Below are 22,787 nucleotides of genomic sequence, written 5' to 3'. Positions count from 1 at the left end.
GCTTCAGGAGATTCTTCAGCCCTCCTCCCCCCCCCCAGCCCTGCTGCCTCTGCTCCAGGCCCCGGAGCCATCTCCTCTGCCCTGCTTCACTGAGCTGCTCCGGAGGGGCAGCCCCTCCCTGACACAGGCAGCTGCCAACCCCCCCTGCACTGCTGCAGGCTGCTCCTGCTGCTGCCAAGGGGGGGCAGGGGAGGGCTGTGGAAGGCTTCCTGGGTGCTGGCTGAGAGCCTCCTGAGCCCTCCAGCTCTCTGGGAGGTTTTCTTCCTCTCCCAGGGAGGCAGCAGCCTCTTCCCCACTGCTTCCAATGCTCCTCACACCACAGCCTGCTGAGAGCTGCTGCTGGGCAGGGGCAGCCCCAGGCTCTGGGCAGAGAGGGAGCCTGGAACCACTTCTCCTCTGGACAACAACCTCTGAAAACTTGATGAGCTCCTGGTGCCAGGAAGGGCTCTGGTTTCTGCTCAGCCAGGCCTGGCACACTGCTGCTCCCCCAGCTCTTGGCTGCTGAGAGGGTTTGGGGCTGGGGAGGACTACAGGCAGCAGATCTGGTGGCTGCTGGGGTGGGCAGGAGCCAGCTGGGGCAGCAGCAGAGATGTTCAACTGCCCTGAGTGATGAATGGCCAGGGCAGAGCAGCTCCCAGGGCAGAGCAGCTCCCAGGGCACACAGCAGCTCCCAGGGCACAGCGCAGCTCCCAGGGCACACAGCAGCTCCCAGGGCACACAGCAGCTCCCAGGGCACAGCGCAGCTCCCAGGGCACACAGCAGCTCCCAGGGCACAGCGCAGCTCCCAGGGCACACAGCAGCTCCCAGGGCACACAGCAGCTCCCAGGGCACACAGCAGCTCCCAGGGCACACAGCAGCTCCCAGGGCACACAGCAGCTCCCAGGGCACAGTGCAGCTCCCAGGGCACACAGCAGCTCCCAGGGCACAGCGCAGCTCCCAGGGCACAGCGCAGCTCCCAGGGCACAGCGCAGCTCCCAGGGCACACAGCAGCTCCCAGGGCACAGTGCAGCTCCCAGGGCACACAGCAGCTCCCAGGGCACAGAGCAGCTCCCAGGGCACACAGCAGCTCCCAGGGCACAGCGCAGCTCCCAGGGCACAGCGCAGCTCCCAGGGCACAGCGCAGCTCCCAGGGCACACAGCAGCTCCCAGGGCACACAGCAGCTCCCAGGGCACAGTGCAGCTCCCAGGGCACACAGCAGCTCCCAGGGCACAGCGCAGCTCCCAGGGCACACAGCAGCTCCCAGGGCACAGAGCAGCTCCCAGGGCACACAGCAGCTCCCAGGGCACAGCGCAGCTCCCAGGGCACACAGCAGCTCCCAGGGCACAGCGCAGCTCCCAGGGCACACAGCAGCTCCCAGGGCACAGTGCAGCTCCCAGGGCACACAGCAGCTCCCAGGGCACAGCGCAGCTCCCAGGGCACACAGCAGCTCCCAGGGCACAGCGCAGCTCCCAGGGCACAGCGCAGCTCCCAGGGCACACAGCAGCTCCCAGGGCACAGTGCAGCTCCCAGGGCACACAGCAGCTCCCAGGGCACACAGCAGCTCCCAGGGCACACAGCAGCTCCCAGGGCACAGCGCAGCTCCCAGGGCACACAGCAGCTCCCAGGGCACACAGCAGCTCCCAGGGCACACAGCAGCTCCCAGGGCACAGCGCAGCTCCCAGGGCACAGCGCAGCTCCCAGGGCACAGCGCAGCTCCCAGGGCACAGCGCAGCTCCCAGGGCACACAGCAGCTCCCAGGGCACACAGCAGCTCCCAGGGCACAGCGCAGCTCCCAGGGCACAGCGCAGCTCCCAGGGCACAGCGCAGCTCCCAGGGCACACAGCAGCTCCCAGGGCACACAGCAGCTCCCAGGGCACAGAGCAGCTCCCAGGGCACACAGCAGCTCCCAGGGCACAGCGCAGCTCCCAGGGCACACAGCAGCTCCCAGGGCACAGCGCAGCTCCCAGGGCACACAGCAGCTCCCAGGGCACAGCGCAGCTCCCAGGGCACACAGCAGCTCCCAGGGCACACAGCAGCTCCCAGGGCACAGTGCAGCTCCCAGGGCACACAGCAGCTCCCAGGGCACACAGCAGCTCCCAGGGCACAGTGCAGCTCCCAGGGCACACAGCAGCTCCCAGGGCACAGCGCAGCTCCCAGGGCACACAGCAGCTCCCAGGGCACAGCGCAGCTCCCAGGGCACACAGCAGCTCCCAGGGCACACAGCAGCTCCCAGGGCACACAGGCAGCTCCCAGGGCACACAGTGCAGCTCCCAGGGCACACAGCAGCTCCCAGGGCACAGCGCAGCTCCCAGGGCACACAGCAGCTCCCAGGGCACAGTGCAGCTCCCAGGGCACACAGCAGCTCCCAGGGCACAGCGCAGCTCCCAGGGCACACAGCAGCTCCCAGGGCACAGCGCAGCTCCCAGGGCACACAGCAGCTCCCAGGGCACACAGCAGCTCCCAGGGCACAGCGCAGCTCCCAGGGCACACAGCAGCTCCCAGGGCACAGAGCAGCTCCCAGGGCACAGTGCAGCTCCCAGGGCACACAGCAGCTCCCAGGGCACACAGCAGCTCCCAGGGCACAGTGCAGCTCCCAGGGCACAGCAGCAGCTCCCAGGGCACAGCGCAGCTCCCAGGGCACACAGCAGCTCCCAGGGCACAGCGCAGCTCCCAGGGCACACAGCAGCTCCCAGGGCACACAGCAGCTCCCAGGGCAGAGCAGCTCCCAGGGCACAGAGCAGCTCCCAGGGCACACAGCAGCTCCCAGGGCACAGCGCAGCTCCCAGGGCACACAGCAGCTCCCAGGGCACAGCGCAGCTCCCAGGGCACACAGCAGCTCCCAGGGCACAGTGCAGCTCCCAGGGCACACAGCAGCTCCCAGGGCACAGTGCAGCTCCCAGGGCACACAGCAGCTCCCAGGGCACAGTGCAGCTCCCAGGGCACACAGCAGCTCCCAGGGCACACAGCAGCTCCCAGGGCAGAGCAGCTCCCAGGGCACACAGCAGCTCCCAGGGCACACAGCAGCTCCCAGGGCACAGTGCAGCTCCCAGGGCACAGCGCAGCTCCCAGGGCACACAGCAGCTCCCAGGGCACAGCGCAGCTCCCAGGGCACACAGCAGCTCCCAGGGCACACAGCAGCTCCCAGGGCACAGCGCAGCTCCCAGGGCACAGCGCAGCTCCCAGGGCACACAGCAGCTCCCAGGGCACACAGCAGCTCCCAGGGCACAGTGCAGCTCCCAGGGCACACAGCAGCTCCCAGGGCACAGTGCAGCTCCCAGGGCACACATCAGCTCCCAGGGCACACAGCAGCTCCCAGGGCACACAGCAGCTCCCAGGGCACAGCGCAGCTCCCAGGGCACAGCGCAGCTCCCAGGGCACACAGCAGCTCCCAGGGCACACAGCAGCTCCCAGGGCACAGTGCAGCTCCCAGGGCACACAGCAGCTCCCAGGGCACAGCGCAGCTCCCAGGGCACAGCGCAGCTCCCAGGGCACAGCGCAGCTCCCAGGGCACACAGCAGCTCCCAGGGCACAGAGCAGCTCCCAGGGCACACAGCAGCTCCCAGGGCACACAGCAGCTCCCCAGGGCACAGTGCAGCTCCCAGGGCACACAGCAGCTCCCAGGGCACACAGCAGCTCCCAGGGCACAGCGCAGCTCCCAGGGCACAGCGCAGCTCCCAGGGCACAGCGCAGCTCCCAGGGCACACAGCAGCTCCCAGGGCACACAGCAGCTCCCAGGGCACAGTGCAGCTCCCAGGGCACAGCGCAGCTCCCAGGGCACACAGCAGCTCCCAGGGCACACAGCAGCTCCCAGGGCACAGCGCAGCTCCCAGGGCACACAGCAGCTCCCAGGGCACACAGCAGCTCCCAGGGCACAGTGCAGCTCCCAGGGCACACAGCAGCTCCCAGGGCACACAGCAGCTCCCAGGGCACAGTGCAGCTCCCAGGGCACACAGCAGCTCCCAGGGCACAGCGCAGCTCCCAGGGCACAGCGCAGCTCCCAGGGCACAGCGCAGCTCCCAGGGCACACAGCAGCTCCCAGGGCACACAGCAGCTCCCAGGGCACAGAGCAGCTCCCAGGGCACACAGCAGCTCCCAGGGCACACAGCAGCTCCCAGGGCACAGCGCAGCTCCCAGGGCACACAGCAGCTCCCAGGGCACACAGCAGCTCCCAGGGCACAGTGCAGCTCCCAGGGCACACAGCAGCTCCCAGGGCACACAGCAGCTCCCAGGGCACAGTGCAGCTCCCAGGGCACACAGCAGCTCCCAGGGCACAGCGCAGCTCCCAGGGCACACAGCAGCTCCCAGGGCACAGAGCAGCTCCCAGGGCACACAGCAGCTCCCAGGGCACACAGCAGCTCCCAGGGCACAGTGCAGCTCCCAGAGCACACAGCAGCTCCCAGGGCACACAGCAGCTCCCAGGGCACAGTGCAGCTCCCAGGGCACACAGCAGCTCCCAGGGCACAGCGCAGCTCCCAGGGCACACAGCAGCTCCCAGGGCACACAGCAGCTCCCAGGGCACACAGCAGCTCCCAGGGCAGAGCAGCTCCCAGGGCACAGAGCAGCTCCCAGGGCACACAGCAGCTCCCAGGGCACAGCGCAGCTCCCAGGGCACACAGCAGCTCCCAGGGCACAGCGCAGCTCCCAGGGCACACAGCAGCTCCCAGGGCACAGTGCAGCTCCCAGGGCACACAGCAGCTCCCAGGGCACAGTGCAGCTCCCAGGGCACAGTGCAGCTCCCAGGGCACACAGCAGCTCCCAGGGCACAGTGCAGCTCCCAGGGCACACAGCAGCTCCCAGGGCACAGCGCAGCTCCCAGGGCACACAGCAGCTCCCAGGGCACAGCGCAGCTCCCAGGGCACACAGCAGCTCCCAGGGCACAGCGCAGCTCCCAGGGCACACAGCAGCTCCCAGGGCACAGTGCAGCTCCCAGGGCACAGTGCAGCTCCCAGGGCACACAGCAGCTCCCAGGGCACAGTGCAGCTCCCAGGGCACACAGCAGCTCCCAGGGCACAGCGCAGCTCCCAGGGCACACAGCAGCTCCCAGGGCACACAGCAGCTCCCAGGGCACAGCGCAGCTCCCAGGGCACACAGCAGCTCCCAGGGCACACAGCAGCTCCCAGGGCACAGTGCAGCTCCCAGGGCACACAGCAGCTCCCAGGGCACAGCTGCCTGCAGCAGCCTTTGCTCTGTTCTCTGCCCAGACCTGCTGAGGAGGTTGCTGCAGCTGCCTGGGCAGTCTGGGCCTTGCTCCACAGCCCTCCTGTGCTCACAGTGCAGCAGCTGCAGGATGTGGCCAGCGAGGTTGGCTGTCCCCTGGCTCTCTGCCTCCCTGCATAGGAAGTTGCTGAGGGGAAAGTGGTGAATTAGAGCTCAGAGGGCTGTGGGCAGTGGGGCAGGGTCTGGTTGGAGGCCTGCAGCTTGGGCTGGCTGAGCTCCAGGGGTCCCTCCCCACCCCCATGCTGGGTCTGTGGGGGTTTGATACCAGAGTGTTTTGTTTCCCTGGGAGCTGTTTTCTGCCAGCCCAGGACTGCAGATGGTTAACATCCAGGACCCTCCCAGGCAGCCTCCATCTTCTTTAGGCTTTAAAAAAACCCAACCCAAACTGTCTTGAAAATAGAACCTGAGGGCTGTGACAGACGACCAAGCAGCACATCTTCCACAAACCATCTGTCTGGAGGACTCATTTCTCCTCAGAGACTGCAGGAGATGCTGCCTGCCATCAGCCAGCTCCTCTGGGAGCAGGGAGGACACAGGGAGCCCAGGGTGGAGCTGTCCCTGCCTGCCCCGGGAGGAGAGGACACAGGGGGGAAGGCTGCACCCTGCAAAGTGTCTGTGGGAAGGCAGAGAGCTGGGCAAGGGTGAGCCTGGATCCCAGATCCCAGCATGGTGTCAGTGGGAAGGGAGCTCTGGAGCTCACCCAGGCCAGCCCCTGCTGCAGCAGGGCACCCCCAGCAGCCTGCCCAGGGGCACAGTGCCCAGGGGGGTTGGAAGCTCTCCACACCAGGACACTCCACAACCTCTCTGGGCAGCCTGCTCCAGGCCTCCAGCACCCTCCCAACAAACAACTTTCTCCTCCTCTTCCCCTCCAACCTCCTGGGCTCCACTCTCTGCCCACTGCCCCTTGGCCTGGCCCTGGGCACCACTCAGCAGAGGCTGGCCCCAGCCTCTTGCCCCCCAGGGGCCCTTCAGCTCTTGCTGAGCATTGCTGAGCATTGCTCTGGGGCTGCTCTGCTGCAGGCTCTCAGCCCCAGGGCTCTCAGCCTTGGCTCCTGCCAGAGCTGCTCCAGGCCCCTCAGCAGCTTCCCAGCCTCCCCTGCCCTCTCTCCAGCACTTCTCTGGCCCTCTGCCCCTGGGCAGCACACAACTGCCCCCAGGGCTCCAGAGGTGGCCTCAGCAGGGCAGGGCAGAGGGGCAGCACAACCTCCCTTGCCCTGCTGCTGCCCACACTCTTCTCCATGCCCCCAGGGGTCAGTGCCACCCCGGTGCCAGGCCAGGCTGCCACCTGCCTAAGGCTCCTTTCATTGCCAGCAGCTGGCAGACAGTCCCAGGGACAATGAGCAGGGGCTGCAGCTCCAGGGGGGGCAGCAGGGGTCTGCTGCAGGCACTTGCAGAGCCTGGGGTCTCTGTGGCTCTCCAGCAGGTTTCCTGCCTCTGAGCACCATGAGCAGAGCCAGGTGGGAGCTGGCACTGCAGGACCCCCCCCCAGGGCTCTGTTTCTGACCTGTCCCCAGGACAACAGGCACAGGCTGCACAGCTTCACTCCCCAGGAGCTGCCCTCAGCTCCCAGGCTGCTCCTGGGGGGCTGATGCCAGGGTGCTGGGCTCCAGCAGCTGCTCACAGCCTGGGGCAGCATCTCCAGCACTGAGAGCAGAATGAAGCCCTCCTGGAGGTGCAAACCCAGCCTCGGGGAGCTGCTCCTCCTCCACGTGTCCCATGGCAGCTGCCCTGCCTGGCTCTGCTCTCCAGGAGGCCTTGGTGCTGGGCTCTGGGGGGGCTCATCCCACCCCTGGGTTGTGTCCCGCTCAGAGGAGCCTCAGGAGGGCTGAGCACCCCTGGGGCAGGCTCCAGGTGTCACAGAATCACCAAGGCTGGAAGAGACCTCCAGGATCATCGAGTCCAAGCTGGCAGCACAGAGCTCATGACCAAACCATGGCTCCAAGTGCCACATCCAAGCCCCTCTGGAACACCTCCAGGCACAGGGACTCCACCACCTCCCTGGGCAGCACATCCCAAGGGCTAACAACTCTCTCTGGGAAGAACTTTCTCCTCACCTCCAGCCTCAACCTCCCCTGGCACAGCTTGAGACTGTGTCCTCTTGTTCTGCTGCTGCCTGCCTGGGAGAAGAGACCAACCCCCAGCTGGCTCCAACCTCCCTGCAGGCAGTTGCAGAGAGCAAGAAGGTCTCCCCTGAGCCTCCTCTTCTGCAGGCTAAGCAACCCCAGCTCCCTCAGCCTCTCCTCCCAGGGCTGTGCCCCAGACCCCTCCCCAGCCTCCTTGCCCTTCTCTGGACACCTTCAAGTCTCTCAATGTCCTTCTTGAGCTGAGCAGCCCAGAGCTGGACACAGGACTCCAGGGGTGGCCTCAGCAGTGCTGAGCACAGGGCACAAGGACTTCCCTGCTCCTGCTGGCCACACTCTGCCTGCTGCAGGCCAGGATGCCCTTGGCCTTCTTGGCCCCCTGGGCACACTGCTGCCTCCTGTTCAGCTGCTCTCCACCACTCCCCCCAGGTCCCTCTCTGCCTGGCTGCTCTCAGCCACTCTGCCCCCAGCCTGCAGCTCTGCCTGGGGTTGGTGTGGCCAAAGTGCAGCCCCTGGCACTGGGACTTGTTCAATGCCATCCTGTTGGCCTCTGCCCAGCTGTGCAGCCTGGCAAGGTCCCTCTGCAGAGCTCTGCTGCCCTCTGACAGCTCAACTCCTGCCCCCAGCTTGGTGTCCTCTGCACATTCACTGCTGCTGGACTCCATCCCCTCCTCCAGATCATCAATGAAGATATTGAACAGGCTGGGGCCCAGCACTGAGCCCTGGGGCACACCACTGGTGCCTGGCTGCCAGCTGGCTGTGGCACCATTCACCACCACTCTCTGGGCTCAGCCTCCAGCCAGTTCCTAACCCAGCTCAGAGCTGCTGTCCCAGCCAGGGGCTGACAGCTTGGCCAGGAGGTGGCTGTGGGGGATGGTGGCCAAGGCCTTGCTGCAGTCCAGGCAGAGTTCATCCACAGCCTGCCCCACATCCCCCAGGAGTCCCCTGGGCATGGAAGGAGCTCAGGTTGGTCAGAAAGGACCTGCCCTGCCTGAATCCCTGCTGGCTGGGCCTGAGCCCTTGGCCACCCTGCAGGTGCAGTTATTGCCCCCAGGATAATCTGCTCCATCACTTTCCCTGGCACTGAGCTCAGGCTGCCAGGCCTGGAGCTTCCAGGTTCCTCCATCCAAGCCTTCTGGTGGCTGGGGACCACCTTGGCCAGTTTCAGTCCCCTGGGACCTCTGCAGTGAGCCAGGGCTGGAGGACAATGATGGAGAGCACTTGGCAGCTCCTCTGCCAGCTCTCTCAGCACCCTGGGATGGATCCCATCCGGTCCCAGGGACTTGGGAGCGTCCAAGTGGCTCAGCAGGTCCCCAGCCAATTCCTCATGCTGCATTGCCTCCTGCCACCCAGGCTGGGGACCTCCCAAGGGGCAGCAAGGAGCTGCCAGGGGCAGCACAGCTCCAGCAGCTGCGCCGGGCAAGCCCAGCCCCGGGAAGGTGTTGGGTGCCCCCGGGGAGCGCTGGCAGCTTGGGCTGGGTCATTAGTCACTGCTCGGGACACAGCCTGCCCCAGGGCTTAATTAGCCGAGAGCTAATTGGATTAATTCAGCCCGATGAGCAATTTGGAGAAGAGGAGGAGGGCACAAAACCCTCTCCGGGCTGCCTGGGGAGAGGATTTGTGACCAGCTCTGGTCCAGAGCTCTTCAGAGAGGAGATCGATGATGGGAGTTAGACACTGCCCCAGCGGCAGGGCTGGGGTTGGGTTCAGCCCCCCTGGGCAGAGCTCTCCCCCCGGGGCAGAGCGACCCCGTGGCCGAAATGCCCCTCAGAAGGGTGAGCAGCACAAAGCAGGAGCCAGACAGCAATTAGCAGAGCAGCAGGGGATGGCCTGGGCCAGGCCGGCAGCGTCTGCTCCCCAGCGATGAGAATGGGAGGATTGACGGCCAGGACAAGCTGGCTTTGTCCTGGGGACCACACAGTGACCTGGAGAGCTGGGGGAGAGGAACAGCATGGAGCTGCAGCAGGGCAAGGGCAGGGTCCTGGAGCTGCAGCAGGGCAAGGGCAGGGTCCTGGAGCTGCAGCAGGGCAAGGGCAGGGTCCTGGCCCTGGGCAGGAACAACCTCCTGCAGCAGCACAGGGCAGGGGGAAGCTGCTGGCAAGCAGCTGCAAGCAGAAGCAGCTGGCAGTGCTGGGGGCCAAGGAGTTGGCCAGCAGCAGCAAGGTGGCCTGGGGGCCAAGAAGGCCAAGGCTGTGCTGGGGGCATGGAGAAGAGTGTGGGCAGCAGCAGGGCAAGGGAGGTTGTGCTGCCCCTCTGCCCTGCCCTGCTGAGGCCACCTCTGGAGCCCTGGGGGCAGTTGTGTGCTGCCCAGGGGCAGAGGGCCAGAGAAGTGCTGGAGAGAGGGCAGGGGAGGCTGGGAAGCTGCTGAGGGGCCTGGAGCAGCTCTGGCAGGAGCCAAGGCTGAGAGCCCTGGGGCTGAGAGCCTGCAGCAGAGCAGCCCCAGAGCAATGCTCAGCAATGCTCAGCAAGAGCTGAAGGGCCCCTGGGGGGCAAGAGGCTGGGGCCAGCCTCTGCTGAGTGGTGCCCAGGGCCAGGCCAAGGGGCAGTGGGCAGAGAGTGGAGCCCAGGAGGTTGGAGGGGAAGAGGAGGAGAAAGTTGTTTGTTGGGAGGCTGCTGGAGGCCTGGAGCAGGCTGCCCAGAGAGGTTGTGGAGTGTCCTGGTGTGGAGAGCTTCCAACCCCCCCTGGGCACTGTGCCCCTGGGCAGGCTGCTGGGGGTGCCCTGCTGGGCTGGGGGAGCTCCGGGGGTCCCTCCCCAGCCCCATGCTGCACTCTGGGGTTTCTGTGACCTCAGCAGTGGGGAAGCTCCATCCTGTGGGGCCAAGATGAGCCCCGAGGGTCCCCTCCAGCCCGGTGCAGTCCCTGCAGGCTGCGGGGAGCTGCTCCTCAGGCATCGCTGCGGCTCCCGGGGCAGCTCTGCAGCTCCTGGGCATTCACCTCTGCCGCTGCGGGGGGGCTGCTGCTGCCCCCCAGGCTCTCTCCAGCCCCACGGGCAGGACCCAACTTGGCTGCTCCGCTTTGGGCTGGCTTTAGGGAGATCCGTGCCGGGGGGGGGACAGTTGTGCCCGGGCTGGGGGGCTGCTCCCAGCCTGGGGGGGGGGGGGGGGGGGCTGCGATCGGGGGGCTGTGCCGGGCAGGGGCTGTCCCCTCCCGGCCATGGGGGGGGGGGTCTCAGGATGCTTTTCCCCTCCTCCTTCCCCCGCCCCTCCCGCGCTCTGCGCACGCGTGGCCGCCCCCCCCCGCCCCCCCCCCCCCCGCCGCCGCTCCCGGGCTGGCTCCGCATCCCTCATCCCGCACCCCGGACCCCCGCACCCCCCCGCCGCCGGGGCCTCCCCCGCGTCCGCCCCATGGTGAGTCTGCGGCTTTGCCGGGGGGGGGTCCCGTGGCTGTGTGCTGTGCTCCCTCCCCCTCCCCGAATCCGGCCGCGGAGCGGTTTGAGGGCTGGGGGCCGAGCAGGAAGGGGAGGGGGCTGTGGGGGGGGGGGGGGTGTGCGAGCGGAAAGCCTGGGGGGGCTCTTGGCGGGGTGGGATTGAGGGGGGGGGTCTGCGCTGGGCCGGCGGCAGAGCAGGGCAGGGCTTGCATGGAGGGGGCGCAAATTCGGGGTAAAAGGAGGAGACCCTCTCGGACTGGGGTCACAGGGGGACCCCCCCCCCGTTACCCAAGCTTGGAGCCCCTCTCCGTGCCCCCCCCCGCGGTGTCGGTGCCCTGGAGAGCCGAACGCCAGAAAGCCGCTGGCGGGGGGGGTGGGGGTGTCGTTAATTAGTGTTTTTCTAATCAGTGTAATTAATGAGGCTTCCCTCGCCCGGCACAGCCCCCCCAGGCTCCTGCCGGCCCCCCCCCCCCGCACCCATCCCTGCCCAAACAAATCCCCCCCCGGGCCCCCGCACAGCTCCTGCCCGCGGCCACCCCCCGGGAGGGAGACCCCACCCTGGGACCCCCCCCGAAGCCCTCCTGGGGGGTCCCTGGGTTGGGGGGGTGGGAAGGGGATGGTGTCGGGGAGGGCAAACGCTGCCGGGGAGGGGGGGCCCGGGGGGGGCCGTGTCCCATCGGCAGCTGCGATGATCTATCGGCGCTCGGAGCCTTCCTCCCTTCCCCATCCCGCATCGGGCCCTGGCTGCCTGCTGGCAGCGCTCCCCCGGCTTGGCGATGCCAGAGGGGCGGGGGGCAGCCTGCCCGGGCTGGATGGGAGCCGCCGGGTGTGGGACTGGGGCATCCCAGCCCGGGCTGCCCTGTGTGCCCGAGCTGCCCTCTCCCATGGGCCGGGCTGGCTCCCAGGCCACAGCAGTGCCCCAGGGCGGCAGGAGAGGAACTCTTGCCGGCTGTGTTGGTCTGGGAGGCAAGGAACAAAGGCTCAGCTAGGGCTCAGCTAAGGCTCAGCTAGGGCTCAGCTAAGGCTCAGCTAAGGCTCAGCTAAGGCTCAGCTAAGGCACATCTTCCTCCGGGGCCTCTCCTGCCCCTCAGCCTCCCTGCTGGCCAGGGCCTGTCTCTGCCCCCGGGTGTGCAGAGCGATGCCCCTGTGGTGCTGCTGCCCGGTGGGATGCTGCCAGGCTGCTTGGTGCCCCTGCTCCTTGAGCTGAGCTGGTGGTGGAGCTGCTGGGCAGGCCTGGCCTGGGCTCTCTGCTGGGGCTTTGCCTCCCCAGCTGCTCCTGGAGCTGGAGGGGCTGGTGGTGGGGCAGGGATGTCCCCAGCTCTGCGGCTCTCCGGGGCAGGGTGGCACAGGATGGGCACAGAGCCCTGGGTGGGGACGGAGCTGCTGGCCTCGGGTGTGCACAGGGAGCCTCCTCCCTGGGCTCGGGGCAGGGGCAGGGCCCAGGCTGCTCCCAGCTCTGGGGCTGGAGCTCGGGGTGCAGGCAGCCTGCACTGGGGCTCTGCCAGGTGCAGCACAATCCCCACTGCGTCCCAGCTCTCCACAGCAGGCTCCAGATCCCAGCCTGGCAGGTGCCAGGGGCTCCAGCAGAGGTGGACTCAGCCCAGGAGCTGCCACCCTCAGCCTTGGCACTGGCACTCCTGTCCTCCTCTACCTTGTCTCCTAACGACGTGTCCAACCTCTGGTGAGCTCCTGACAGCATTCCAGGCTCTGGGATGGGATCATGGAGCTTTCCTGGACCTTCCCTGACCTTCCCTTAATTAGCTCCATCCTTGGAGGGCTGATTGCTCCTGCAGCTGCAGGCGAGGATGGAACAGAGCAGCTCCAGCAGGGCTCTGAGCCCTGGGAGGAGGAGGGCTGAGGGCTCTGGAGGTGGAAGCACAGGAGGAGGATCTGGCTGTGGACCACAGAGATCAACCTGGAGAGGAGAAGGCTCCAGGGAGACCTTACTGTGGCCTTGAAGGGGGACAGGCAGAAAACTGAGGAGAAGGCCTTGGGGGTGCTGGGGGTGCAGAGCTGGCCAGGAGCCGGCACCCAGCGCTGCCAGCCCAGCCCCAGCCTGGGCTGAGCCCCAGCAGGGTGGGCAGCAGGGGCAGGGAGGGGATTCTGCCCCTCTGCTGGGCTCTGCTCACCCCCCCTGCAGGGCTGGGGCAGCTCTGGAGCCCTCAGCACAGCACAGGCAGGGAGCTGGGGCAGCAGGGCCAGAGGAGGCCACAGCAGTGCTGGCAGGGCTGGAAGCCCTCTGCTGGGAGCCAGGCTGAGAGAGTTGGCCTTGGGCAGCCTGCAGAGGAGAAGGCTCCAGGGACACCTTCTGGTGGCCTCCCAGCACCTGAAGCAAGCTGGGCACAGAGGTTGGAGCAGGGCCTGCTGGGCCAGGCCAAGGGGGGATGGTTGGGAAGGCAAAGAGGGAGCTTGAGAGGGGAGAGAAGGAGAAATGGTTGAGCCTGAGGCTGGGGAGAGCCTGGCCCAGGCTGCCCAGAGAGGTGGAGCTGCCCCATGGCTGGCAGCAGGGCAGGGCAGGTTGCTTGGGGCTGGGGGTGTCCCTGGCTGGGGGTGTCCCTGCTCACTGGATGACCTTTCTCTCCCAACCCAAAGCCCTCCCTGAAGTCAGTGAGCTGTGGCTCGAGTGTCCCTCCAGAGCTGGGACCATAATGGCCCCCAGGACATCCTCCTGGGCCCTGCTCCACCTGAGGGCTGGCAGCAGCCCTTGAAGGCCATTTGAGCTCTGCAGGGGCCATGCTTCAAGCCTGGAGCTCCTCAGCTTGTGCCATCCCCACACTTTCCAGCCAGCCTGTGGGACCCCCAGCCCTGGGGCCCTCCACACACACCTGGCTTTGGGGGGGGGAGTGGGGTGCAGTGGTCCTCAGGCTTGGATCCCGAAGCAATCCTTTGGCCACCTCTCAAACTCCCTTCCCTTGGCTCTGGTCCTGCTGCTTCAGCCTCCCAGCACCTTGGGGCTGGTTTGGGCTGGAGGTCCTCAAGAGCTTTGCCCATGAGGCTTTGGGGGTGTAGCTGGGTGGCTGTGTGAGGAGGAGGAGGGGGCTGAGCCTTCTCCACATCCCAACCACAGGTTCACTCACCAGCCCCATGGGGACCCCATCCCAACCTTTGGTTGGGATGGGGTCCCCATGGGGCTGGTGGATGAACCTGGGGTTCCCCTGAGGCTGGGGGTCCCTGGTGGGATAGAATCAGAGCTGTTGAGAACCACAGAGCTGCCCAGGGCTGGAAGGGAGCTCAAGGCTCAGCCAGCTCCCAACCCCCTGCCATGGGCAGGGACACCTCACACCACAGCAGGTTGCTCACAGCCACCTCCAGCCTGGCTGCAAACACCTCCAGGCAGGAGGCTTCCACCACCTCCCTGGGCAGCCCAGGGTTGGAAGAGAGCCCAGAGAGGTTCTGGAGTCTTCTCTGGAGGCTTTCCAACCCCACCTGGATGTGTTGCTGTGGGACCTGCCCTGGCTGGTCCTGCTTGGGCAGGGGGTTGGGCAAGGATGAGCTCCAGAGGTCCCCTCCAACCTCCACCCTTCTGTGGTTCTCTGATCAGGGCAGAGAGCTTTGAGCTCATCAAGCCCAACCCCTCAGCCAGAGCTCCCAAGCCCACCCCTGCCCCAGGGCCCTCAGCACCACAGCCAGGCAGCTTTTAAACCCCTCCTGGGGTGGGGACTCTGCCACCTCCCTGGGGGGAACTGTTTGGGACACTATCACAGAGCTGTTAGGGTTGGAAGGGACCTCAAGGCTCAGCCAGCCCCAGCCCCCTGCCATGGGCAGGGACACCTCACACTGCAGCAGGTTGCTCACAGCCACCTCCAGCCTGGCTGCAAACACCTCCAGCCAGGAGGCTTCCACCACCTCCCTGGGCAGCCTGGGCCAGGCTCTCACCACCCTCCTGGGCAACAACTTCTTCCTCACAGCCAATCTCCAGCTCCCCACTGCTGGTTCTGCTCCACTGCTGGTTTTGCAGGGAGCAGAGGGAATCCTTTGCTGCCTTCAGGCTTCTCTCTGCAGCTCCTGGCTCAGTTTTTGCTCTTGGAGCTCCAAACCTCCTCTCCCTTTCCTCTCACGCTTGGCCACTGCTGGCTTCTCCTTCCCCTGGCCACCGTCCTGCTGCTTGCTGAGCTGTTCTGGGAACATCCTGAGGCTGCCTGGGAGGGAAGAGGGGAGGAGGGGGAAGGCCTGGTCGGTGCTAGTCTCTGTGGTCTGCAGCTGCTGGCCCTGTGCATGTGGCTGGGGTTGGGCTGGAGGAGCTTCCCCGGGGCAAAGCGAAGCAGATCTGGGCGGTGGGATGCGGTGAGCCAGGAGTGGGAGCTGCCCCAGCCTGGCTTGGCTCTGCTCTGGCAGATCCTGGGGATGGGCTGGGGCTGGTGCAGGCTGTGGATCCTCTCCAGGCTGTGTCTCAGTGTCTGCTGGAGGCTGCTGAGCTCCAGGGCTGGCAGCGCTGCCGTGCCCGGGTGGGAGCCGCGTGGGGACCACCCAGCTCCTGGGAGCACAGCTCGGGGTCCCTGCCAGTGCTCTGGGCAAGGGGAGCAGGGCACCCTCAGGCACCTGGCTGAACTGGGAGGGGTCTGCTGGAGGGTCAGGAGGACCTGCAGAGGGACCTGGATGGATGAGCCAAGGTCAAGGGGATGAGGTTCAGCAAGGCCAAGGGCTGGGTCCTGCCCTTGGCTCACCACAACCCCAGCAAGGCTCCAGGCTGGGGCAGAGGGGCTGCAAAGGGCCCAGCAGCAAAGGCCCTGGGGGTGCTGGGTGCCAGCAGCTGCAGAGGAGCCAGGGGGTGCCCAGCTGGGCAAGAAGGCCACCAGCAGCCTGGCCTGCAGCAGCAATGCTGTGGGCAGCAGGAGCAGGGCAGGGATTGTGCCCCTGGGCTGGGCACTGCTGAGGCCACCCCTGGAGTGCTGCCTTCAGCTCTGGGCTGCTGGCTCCCAGCAGCACCTTGAGAGGCTGCAGCAGGGCCAGGGAAGGGCAAGGAAGCTGGGGAAGGGGCTGGGGAAGAGGGCTGGGGAGGAGCAGCTGAGGGAGCTGGGGGTGGTGAGGCTGGAGCAGAGGAGGCTGAGGGAGACCTCCTTGCTCTCTGCAGCTCCCTGCAAGGAGGCTGGAGCCAGGTGGGGCTTGGGCTCTGCTCCCAGGAACAAGGGACAGGACAGGAGGCAATGGCCTCAGGCTGCCCCAGGGGAGGTTCAGGTGGGACATGAGGAACAATTTCTTCCCCTTGAGGACTGTCTTGGCCACCCAGGCTCCTGGGGCAGTGGTGGAGCCCCCATCCCTGGAGGGGTTTCAGGGAGGCAGAGCTGTGGTGCTGAGGCTTGGCCTCAGTCAGAGCAGGGTTGGTCTGGATGAGCTCTGAGGGCTTTTCCATCCTGCTGTGACTCTGTGGAGGGCACAGAGAGCTCCTGCCCTGGGAGCTGGGGGCCAGGGCAGTGGCCTGGGGGCAGGAGGGTTTGGAGGGTGCCAACCTCTGCAGCTCCTGCTGGGTCCTGCTGCTGGAGAACCTCCTCTGGCCCAGAGAGGGCCAGGCCCAGCTTTGCTGGGGCACCTGGGGCCTCCTGGCTGCTGCTGGGCTGGTTCCTGTTAATTAAGGAGCAGTTAATTAGGCGATGTCCAGGTGGGTTTGGTGTGCCCCTGGGTGTCTTTGGCTGTGAGGTCTCCATCTCTGTGCCAAAGGGCATGGAGGAGAAACATGGAGCAGGCAGCCTTGCCTGTGCCCCTGCTGCGGGTGGCAGAGGGTGGCTGGGGGACACCTGCAGGCTTGGGATGGGGCACCCATGGGTGCTGCTGCCCCTTGTGCCGCAGGGTGGCTGGAGAGGGCCTTTGTGAGGGACCCCTCCCTGTGAGCTGGGATGGCAGCAGCCCCTGGCTCTTCCCTGCCACCCTGCAGGGTGGAATCATGGAATCACAGAGTCACTGTGCTTGGAAGAGACCTTTAAGATGATCTCAGTCCTCGAAGAGTCCCAGCCCTGAGCCAGCCCTGCCAGGCACCGCTGAGCCAGCTCCCCAGGGCTTCCAACCCCCTCCAGGGCTGGGGACTGCCCTGGGCAGCCTGGGCCAGGCCTGCACAACCCTCAAGGGGAACAAATTGTTCCTCATGTCCCACCCGAGCCTGCCCTGGGGCAGCCTGAGGCCATTTGCCCTTGTGCCTGTGCGGGGTGCCGGGCGGTGGGACAGGGTGGTCCCGGGGGGGCTGGGGGTGCAGCGCCCAGCGCGGGGCAGGGCTCTGCTGCCCACACCACGCCTGCAGGGTGCTGTCACCGAGCCTCTGCAGTTGTTTCTCCTCTTCTCTGGAGCTCTTCCAGGGCTGATCCAGACCCCCCCGAGCCCCACCGCCCAGGGCAGGTAGGGCCCGGCTGGGAGCTGCCCGGCTGGGAGCTGCTCGGGGCTGGGAGCTGCTCGGGGCTGGGAGCTGCCCGGCTGGGAGCTGCCCGGCTGGGAGCTGCTCGGGGCTGGGAGCTGCCCGGCTGGGAGCTGCCCGGCGCTGGGAGCTGCCGGGCTGGGAGCTGCCCGGCGCTGGGAGCTGCCCGGCTCGGAGCTGCCCGGCTCGGAGCTGCCCGGGGCTGGGAGCTGCCCGGCTGGGAGCTGCTCGGGGCTGGGAGCTGCTCGGGGCTGGGAGCTGCTCGGGGCTGGGAGCTGCTCGGGGCTGGGAGCTGCCCGGCTGGGAGCTGCCCGGCGCTGGGAGCTGCCCGGCTGGGAGCTGCCCGGCTGGGAGCTGCTCGGGGCTGGGAGCTGCCCGGCTGGGAGCTGCCCGGCGCTGGGAGCTGCCCGGGGCTGAGAGCTGCCCGGGGCTGGGAGCTGCCCGGGGCTGGGAGCTGCCCGGCGCTGGGAGCTGCCCGGCTGGGAGCTGCCCGGCTGGGAGCTGCCCGGCGCTGGGAGCTGCCCGGGGCTGGGAGCTGCTCGGCGCTGGGAGCTGCTCGGCGCTGGGAGCTGCCAGGCGCTGGGAGCTGCAGGGCAGGGAGCTGCAGGGCTGGGAGCTGCAGGGCTGGGAGCTGCAGGGCTGGGAGCTGCAGGGCTGGGAGCTGCCCGGCGCTGGGAGCTGCCCGGGGCTGGGAGCTGCCCGGCGCTGGGAGCTGCCCGGCGCTGGGAGCTGCCCGGCTGGGAGCTGCTCGGCGCTGGGAGCTGCTCGGCGCTGGGAGCTGCCCGGCGCTGGGAGCTGCCCGGCTGGGAGCTGCCCGGCGCTGGGAGCTGCCCGGCGCTGGGAGCTGCCCGGGGCTGGGAGCTGCCCGGCGCTGGGAGCTGCCCGGCGCTGGGAGCTGCCCGGCTGGGAGCTGCCCGGCTGGGAGCTGCTCGGCGCTGGGAGCTGCTCGGCGCTGGGAGCTGCCCGGCGCTGGGAGCTGCCCGGCTGGGAGCTGCCGGGCTGGGAGCTGCCCGGCTGGGAGCTGCCCGGCGCTGGGCTGGCAGCGAGGAAGTGCTGAGCTCTGGGTTTGGTCAGTCCCAGCGCTCCGGAGGAGGCTTCAACCTGAGCTCACGCCCTTGGAATTCCTGGGAGAGGCTCCGCAGCCTCCAATGGCTTCCAGATGCTGGCCCTGCTGCTCCTGCCTGCCCCTCCAGCCCTCCCCTCCCGGCCGGATCCGCTCCGCAGCGCAGCATCCGGCAGGGCTGAGCCGCCCGAGCCTGCGCCTGTGGCCCCCCCCCCGCCCGCTGCTGGCCCCCCCAGCCTGCTGCTGCTGCTGGCCCCCCCAGCCTGCTGCTGGCCCCCACGGCCTGCTGCTGCTGCTGCTGCTGGCCCCCCCCAGCCTGCTGCTGCTGCTGGCCCCCCCAGCCTGCTGCTGCTGCTGCTGCTGGCCCCCCCAGCCTGCTGCTGGTGCTGCTGCTGGCCCCCCCAGCCTGCTGCTGCTGCTGCTGCTGGCCCCCCCAGCCTGCTGCTGCTGCTGCTGGCCCCCCCCAGCCTGCTGCTGCTGCTGGCCCCCCCCCAGCCTGCTGCTGCTGCTGCTGGCCCCCCCCCAGCCTGCTGCTGCTGCTGCTGCTGGCCCCCCCCCAGCCTGCTGCTGCTGCTGCTGCTGGCCCCCCCCAGCCTGCTGCTGCTGCTGCTGGCCCCCCCCAGCCTGCTGCTGCTGCTGCTGGCCCCCCCCCAGCCTGCTGCTGCTGCTGGCCCCCCCAGCCTGCTGCTGCTGCTGGCCCCCCCAGCCTGCTGCTGCTGCTGCCCCCCCCCAGCCTGCTGCTGCTGCTGCTGGCCCCCCCAGCCCACAGCCTGCTGCTGCTGCTGGCCACAGCTTGGCCTCTGGGCCCCCCCCTTGCATCCTGCTCCTGGGGTTGAGCTGCTTGAGAGGTTGCCATGGAGGGGGAGAAGGGGAGGAGGGGCTCGGGTTGAGGCTTCCTTTAGACCAGGGATGAGCTGGGCTGGAGGGGCAGCCTGAGCCCCAGATTGGTGCTTTGAGGTCTGGAGGGGGATGTTGAACCCCAAAATTGGCTTTTTCTATCTGTAGGGTGGTGCTGAGCCCCAGAATTGGTTTCTTTTATGTCTGCAGGGTGCTCCTGAACCCCAGAGATGGCTCTTTTAGCTCTGGTGGGCAGTGCTGAGCCCCAAAATTGGCTTAGTTAGGTCTGGAGGGGGATGCTGAACCCCAGGGCTGGCACTTTCAGGTCTGGAGTGGGATGCTGAACCCCAAATTGGTGCTTTTAGGTCCTGAGGGGGATGTTGAACCCCAAATGAGGGGAAACTGAGTCAGGAGGGTGCTGAGTGAGGGCTGAGGATGGTTGGAAGTTGGAGTCCTGCTGCTGCCCCCCGTGGTGGAGCACAGCCCCTCCCTGGCTGGGTGTTTAAGCTCCACCCTGGTGTCTGCAAGGCTCTGGGGATCATCCAACCCCCCCCGGCATGGGGTGCAGGGGGTGGGATCGTGGATCCAGCCCCAGCCAGGGTGGGGATGGAGGAGAGCACCAGAGGGGGAAAGTCGGGGGGGGAAAGGGGGAAGGGAGGAAGAGAGAGGGAAAAGTGGTAGGGGAAGGGAGGAAGGGGGGAGGGGGAAAAGGGAGGGGAAGGGAGGAAGGGAGGGAGGGGGGAAAAGTGGGCAAGGGGGGATGGAAGGGAGGGGGAAAAGTGGGGGGGGAAAGGGGGAAGGGAGGAAGGAAGGGGGAAAAGTGGGGGGGGAAGGGAGGAAGGAAGGGGGAAAAGTGGGGGGGGAAGGGAGGAAGGGAGGGGGAAAAGTGGGGGGGAAGGGGGGAAGGGAGGAAGGGAGGGGGAAAAGTGGGGGAAGGGAGGAAGGGAGGGGGAAAAGTGGGGGGGGAAGGGAGGAAGGGAGGGAGGGGGAAAAGTGGAGGGGGAAGGGAGGAAGGGAGGGAGGGGGAAAAGTGGAGGGGAAGGGAGGAAGGGAGGGAGGGGGAAAAGTGGAGGGGGAAGGGAGGAAGGGAGGGAGGGGGAAAAGTGGAGGGGGAAGGGAGGAAGGGAGGGAGGGGGAAAAGTGGAGGGGGAAGGGAGGAAGGGAGGGAGGGGGAAAAGTGGAGGGGGAAGGGAGGAAGGGAGGGAGGGGGAAAAGTGGAGGGGGAAGGGAGGAAGGGAGGGGGAAAAGTGGAGGGGGAAGGGAGGAAGGGAGGGGGAAAAGTGGAGGGGGAAGGGAGGAAGGGAGGGGGAAAAGTGGAGGGGAAGGGAGGGAGGAAGGGGGAAAAGTGGGAGGGAAGGGGGGAAGGAAGGAAGGGGGGAGGGGGAAGTGGCCAGGGCGGGTCGTGGCGGTGCAGGACGGAGGCAGAGCCAGGCGGTGGAGCTGAGCGCTGCGGGAGGTGCAGCGCCGCAGGGGTTAAGGCTTGGGCAGGGCAGCAGGAGCCCAGCCAAGGGCCGGGAAGTCCTCAGGCTCATCCCTGCCCGAGAACCCAACTCGGAACAGAGGAGGGGAAGAGAGAAAAGGCACCGCAGCAGACCCCAGCCCCCGCCGAGCAGAGCAGAGCCCTCCCCAGCCCGGCAGCACGGAGCTGCCGCTGCGCCGGGAGGGGGCAGCCCCTGCCCCGGGGGGGCCCAGACCAGAAGGGGGTTGGCCCCCAAAATCCTGCCCCCCACGGCTCCTCCTGGCTGCTTGGGCTGGTGGGGTGGGGGGAGCCAAGGGTCTGGTGCTGGAGGGGGCACGAAGCTCCTGGGGAAGGGGGGCAGGGAGGGAGGGAGGCAGGGAGAAAGCAGTGTGGTGCCCCAGCTGCGTGGGGAGGGAGGGCTGGGGGATGCTGGACCCCAAAAGAGGCTTTTTTAGGTCTGGTGGGAGAAGATGAACCCCAAAATAGACATTTTTTAGGTCTGGAAGGTGAAGCTGGACCCCAAAAGAGGCTTTTTTAGGTCTGGAGGGTGAAGCTGAACCCCAAAAGAGGCTTTTTTAGGTCTGGAGGGTGAAGCTGAGCCCCAAAAGAGGCTTTTTTAGGTCTGGAAGGTGAAGCTGAACCCCAAAAGAGGCTTTTTTATGTCTGGAAGGTGAAGCTGAACCCCAAAAGAGGCTTTTTTATGCCTGGAAGATGAAGCTGAACCCCAAAAGAGGCTTTTTTAGGTCTGGAAGGTGAAGCTGAACCCCAAAAGAGGCTTTTTTAGGTCTGGAAGGTGAAGCTGAACCCCAAAAGAGGCTTTTTTAGGTCTGGAAGGTGAAGCTGAACCCCAAAAGAGGCTTTTTTAGGTCTGGAGGGTGAAGCTGAACCCCAAAAGAGGCTTTTTTAGGTCTGGTGGAAGGTATTGAGCCCCCAAATAGTTTTAGGGCTGGTGGGTGAAGTTGAGCCCCCAAAATAGGCTTTTTTTGTGTCTGGAGGGTAAAACTGAACCCCAAAATAGGCTTTTTAAGGTGTAGTGTGTAAAGCTGAACCCCAAAATAGACTTGTTTAGGTCTGTTGGGATGGTGTTGAGCCCCAAAATAGTTTTGCTTTATGTCTGGAGGGTGATGCTGAGCCCCAAAAAAGGCTTTTTTTGGGTCTGGAGGGTAAAGCTGAACCCCAAAATAGGCTTTTTAAGGTGTAGTGTGTAAAGCTGAACCCCCAAATAGACTTTTTTAGGCCTGGAGGGTGATGCTGAACACTAAAATAGACATTTTTAGGCCTGGAGGGTGATGCTGAACCCCAAAATAGACATTTTTAGGCCTGGAGGGTGATGCTGAACCCCAAAATAGACATTTTTAGTTCTGGAGGCTGAAGCTGAGCCCCAAAATAAACTTTTTTTTAGGTCTGGTAGATGGTTTTGAGCCCAAAAATAGGGTTGTTTTTTTTTAATGCCTGGTGGGTGAAGCTGAGCCCCCAAAAGAGGCTTTTTTGGCTCTGGAGGGTAAAGCTGAACCCCAAAATAGTCTTTTTTAGGTCTGGAGGGTGAAGCTGAACCCCAAAATAGACTTTTTTAGGTCTGGAGGGGGAAGCTGAACCCCAAAAGAGGCTTTTTTAGGCTTGGAAGGTAAAGCTGAACCCCAAAAGAGGCTTTTTTAGGCTTGGAAGGTAAAGCTGAACCCCAAAAGAGGCTTTTTTAGGCTTGGAAGGTAAAGCTGAACCCCAAAAGAGGCTTTTTTAGGCTTGGAAGGTAAAGCTGAACCCCAAAAGAGGCTTTTTTAGGCTTGGAAGGTAAAGCTCAACCCCAAAAGAGGCTTTTTTAGGTCTGGTGGGTGAAGCTGAACCCCCAAACAGGCTTTTTTAGGCCTGACAGGTGATGCTGAGCCCCCAAAGAGGCTGTTTTGGCTCTGGAGGGTAAAGCTGAACCCCAAAATAGACTTTTTTTAGGTCTGTTGGGATGGTGTTGAGCCCCAAAATAGTTTTGCTTTATGTCTGGAGGGTGATGCTGAGCCCCAAAATAGGCTTTTTTGGGGTCTGGAGGGTGAAGCTGAACCCCAAAATAGGCTTTTTAAGGTGTAGTGTGTAAAGCTGAACCCCCAAATAAACTTTTTTAGGCCTGGAGTGTGATGCTGAACCCCAAAATAGACTTTTTTAGGTCTAGTGTGTAAAGCTGAACCCCAAAATAGACTTTTTTAGGCCTGGTGGGTGAAGCTGGACCCCAAAATAGACTTTTTTAGGTCTGGAGGGTGAAGCTGGACCCCAAAATAGTCTTTTTTAGGCCTGGAGGGTGAAGCTGAGCCCCAAAAGAGGCTTTTTTAGGCTTGGAAGGTAAAGCTGAACCCCAAAATAGACTTTTTTAGGTCTGGTGGGTGAAGCTGGACCCCAAAATAGACTTTTTTAGGTCTGGAAGGTGAAGCTGGACCCCAAAATAGACTTTTTTAGGCC

The 22,787-nt window shown here is 65.6% G+C and overlaps 1 protein-coding gene across 1 annotated transcript in view; it reads left to right on the top strand.

Moving 5' to 3' along the window:
- Positions 1–10,578: 10,578 nt before the first annotated feature.
- Positions 10,579–22,787, top strand: part of ST3GAL4 (ST3 beta-galactoside alpha-2,3-sialyltransferase 4) — a 52,337-nt gene continuing 40,128 nt past the window's right edge. The window contains exon 1 of the mRNA XM_054176151.1: positions 10,579–10,626. The gene's annotated coding sequence lies outside the window, so the exon portion shown is untranslated. The remainder of the gene's footprint in view (positions 10,627–22,787) is intronic.

The sequence above is a fragment of the Dryobates pubescens genome, chromosome 34, assembly GCF_014839835.1.
Source record: "Dryobates pubescens isolate bDryPub1 chromosome 34, bDryPub1.pri, whole genome shotgun sequence".
NCBI classification, from domain to species: Eukaryota; Metazoa; Chordata; class Aves; order Piciformes; family Picidae; genus Dryobates; species Dryobates pubescens.
The sequence above is the reverse complement of the archived record's forward strand: the minus strand, read 5'-3'. Positions and strand labels throughout refer to the sequence as shown.